General features: G+C 45.1%; 1 protein-coding gene across 1 annotated transcript in view; it reads left to right on the forward strand.

Moving 5' to 3' along the window:
* ZNF395 (zinc finger protein 395) overlaps nucleotides 1-3,826 on the forward strand; it is a 51,971-nt gene that overhangs the window by 6,581 nt on the left and 41,564 nt on the right. The gene's annotated exons all lie outside the window — the stretch shown is intronic.

Consider the following 3,826-nt stretch of genomic DNA (forward strand, 5'->3'; position numbering starts at 1 on the left):
AGAATAATTTGTGCTGGCATGGCTTAGAACAACTTCTTGGGAGGCTGACTGGTGGTATGGTGGTTAAGGCAGTGGACTGTGACATGGCAAACCGTAGTTCGAGCCCTAGACCTGGTAGCTTGCCTTTTTTCTCTCTCTCTGGTCAAATTAAAATAGTAAGTAAAATTAAATCTTTCAAGAAAAAGAACTTCTTGGAATAAGGAAGGAAGCCTGGGATCAACTGTTCACGGTGTCTAGTGGTGGGGAGGTGCACAGTGAGAAACCGGCTTGGAGGTACAAGCACGTACAGTGCACTTGTGAGAGTGAGGACAGAGGACTCTTGTTAGACAAGGAGAAATCAGGTTGGAAAGTGACTTAGCATCAAATTGAGCATAGAGCTTATAAACAAGTGGCCCACCAAATGTTTTAAGCTTACAGACGTGTTATAGTTTCGACGACACAAGACTTTAAAAAATTGGGAACAACCCAGACCTCTGGTCAGGGCCAGCAAGTGCTAGGGAGGTCCAGGCTGGATCCCACATTGCTGACTGTGTGGTTGGAGTCCTGGACCCTGAGGCTTGAAAATCACACTGGGTATGTGTACACATGTGCCCCAAATCCCAAGAGGAGAATGGAGAAGGGATTGTGGGGTGGCCATACCCCTGGGGGATGATTTCTCACTTTCCTTCTCTCTCTGGTGAGTGCACACACTCTATTGTAAACAAACAATCAAAATTAAAGTGTCTGATCTGGGAGACCTCTTGAGCTGAGTGTAGCTATCCCCTGTGGACAGGAGACAGGCCTGGTGGCCTCATAGTGTCCCTGTGACCTCAGCCCAATCACTTTACATTCTCTGTTTAGTCCTGTGGGTGTTTGGCTTCGAGTCCTCAGTTTTCAAGAGGCCTGAATGCGAAGCCAGGGAATTCAGGATTGCTTTCATGGGCTTGGGTGGCCACTGGAGGATTCTGGGTAGGAGTGTGACCTGGAATCTGAGATACTTGTGAGCCACACGTTTCTGCAGGACCGTCAACAGCACTCTCTGAGGAGCCACCGGCTGGAACTTCGGAATACCTTTATGATGACTGGAATGGAATCAGAGAAGGCTTCAACCTGTATTCTGTGTAGTGAGGGAAATTTCTAGTGACGCTAAGATTTCTCAAGCTTCCCGTTTTGTACACTGGCCGGTATGCTTAGGTGGTGGCTTCTGGCACGTATCTCTGAGAATGATGTCCAGGTAATAGCTTGGTGAGATGTGAGTCATGGCCGTCAAATGCTGGGCGACATCGCATTCTCAGGAGGCCTGGTTCTGTGAGTCAGTAATGAAGGAAGAGCGAGGCAGGGCTGAGCGGTTTTTACTCTGTAGTTCTTACCTGGGCTGGCTTCAGAAGGTAGGCAGCTAGGATCTAGAGGGACTCATAATGACCAAAGGCCAGCTGCGTAAGCCCAGGTGCAAATGTCGTGACGCCCAGGAACCAGACTGATGTTAGCGGATAAGTTCAGGTCTCTGTGGTCTCGAACAGTCTGGTTTTGCTTCTGGAGTCCCTAACCATCCGTGACTCAGAGCTCTTCCCAAGTGAGCTGCAGGCACTCACCGGTAATCACCTACTTTTTACAGATAGGACAGAATTCTGTTATTTAGAAATATTCCTGTCGTGGGCCACCCAGGGGCATGGTGGTTAGGGCAGCTGGATTCCACATAGTCAACTCTGTGGTTTGAGTCCTGGACCTGGCAGGTTGAAAAACACCCTGGGCTTGTTCACGTGTGTGCCCAAAATTCTGAAAAGAGGAAGAAATGGAGAGAAGGAATTACTTTGTGACCATCCCCCTCCCGCCCCCTCCAGCAAGCACAAGCACCTTCTAGCAAAGCCGAAATAATACTGCTTTTGTAACAATAAGAAAGCTGAAACCAAGGTGTGTTTTGGTTAAACGTGGCTGTAAGATGCAAACATAACCAGAAGTCAGCTGAATCATGTCCATGTAAGTCCATTTCCTGTTATATATGATGGTTGAGTTACTAGATCAGAGAAGTTTTGCAGCAGCTGTGGTAATTTTGGCTTTAGTATTTCACAGTTTCTAAGATAAGATAGTTCTTATTGAATCATAAGTGGTAAAGTGGGAGCAGGGTGGTGTTATTAATTTCATTTAACAATCTTACGCCCAAACTGTTAATTATTGGCACTGAGTCAGCCTGGAAGGAGGTCTGAAAGTGAGTGCCATAGGGTTCTGTTCTTGGCCTCGATCTGCTCCACGTTTTTCCAGAGTTGTGGATGAAGACACACAGAAGGTACGTTTGCCAGATTTGTTGGTGATGCCAGGGTAGGAGGTATTATTTGGTGATAACTCAAGGTTCAAAATCATCTAGAATGAAAAAAAAAATCATCTAGAATGAGGGACCCAAATTTTAAAAAAAAGAAAAAAAATGAGATTATAAAAAGAAAGAAGTTTAGTAAGGGATAAATGTAAAGGCCAATAGAATTTTTAAAATTTGAATTATGGGCCAGCAGGTGGAATGGAGGTTAAGGGAGCTGGATCCCACATGGTTGACTTCATTAGGCCTGGCTTAAAAACCACACCAGGCATGTGTGTGTGTGTGTGTGTGTGTCTGTGTCCAAAATCACTAGAGAAGAGTGGAGGAGAAGGGATTGTACCATGGCTATCTCCCCTGGAGAGGTGACTTCTTTCTTTCTCTCAAACTCTCTTTCTCCTGTGAGTGCACATGCCCTATAGCAAAACTAAAAAAAAAAAAAAAAAATTGTAATGTATCGAGATATTCATACATTCTGATAATAAGGCAATTCCATTTCTGGTAATATAGCTGAGACCAGGGGCTGGCAGGTGGCGTGGTGATTAAGGGCACTGGACTGACTACCACATGGCCGACCACAGTTCCACTCCTGGAACTGGTGGCTTGCGTTCTCACTTTCCCTCTCTCTTTCTCTCACTCTGCCCCTCTCTGGTCAAATTAAAATAAATGAATAAATAAATAAAGTTAAAATAATTCTTAAAAAAATATATAGCTGAGCCCATATCCAAAATATAAATAATGTCTTATATACCGTGATTAAACAAAAACCAAAAAACAACTTGGTGAAAAATTGGAAACCTTGGGGTCAGCAGTGGTGTGGTGGTTGAGATGCTGAACTCACACAGAGCTGACCATGGTTTGAGTCCCGAATCTGGTAGCTTGAAACTCATGCTAGGTGTATGTGCGTGTGTGCCCAGAATTCTGAGAAGAGAATGGAGGAGAATCTCTTTTGTGGTGTGACCATTCCCCTTGGTGGTGATTTTTTACTTTCCCTCTCTCGGGCTGGTACACGCCTTGTGCCAAAAAATCGTTAAAAAAAAAAAGGAAACTTGTGGGCTGGAGGTAATGGCTAAGTGAATTCTGATAGATGCATCTTTATGATGGAATGTTATAAAGCCACGGAAAACAATGTTTAGGAATAGTTTTAAATAACAAGGAAAAATGCTTCTGCTCATTAAGCTACATTTACAGAGTTAAACTACATTTACAATAAGATTTCAAATGTTAAAAGAACCCTATCTGGGGACTGGCCGGTGGCATGGTGATTAAAGGCACTGGACTCCTACATGGCTGACTGGTTTGAGTCCTGGACCTGGTGGCTTGCTCTCTCACTTTCTCTCTCCTCTCTCTGGTTAAATTAAAACAAACAGGGAACCAGCAGTTAGTGTAATGGCTATGTCTCTGGACTCCCACGTAGTCAACCACGGTTCGCGTCCCGGACCCAGTGGCTTAAAACTCACGCCGGGCGCCTCTGCGTGCGTGCCCAAGATCCTGAGAGGAGAATGGAGGAGAAGGGATTGCGGCGTGACCATCCCCCCTGGG

The sequence above is a fragment of the Tupaia chinensis genome, unplaced genomic scaffold, assembly GCF_000334495.1.
Source record: "Tupaia chinensis unplaced genomic scaffold, TupChi_1.0 Scaffold000366_1, whole genome shotgun sequence".
NCBI lineage: Eukaryota > Metazoa > Chordata > Mammalia > Scandentia > Tupaiidae > Tupaia > Tupaia belangeri.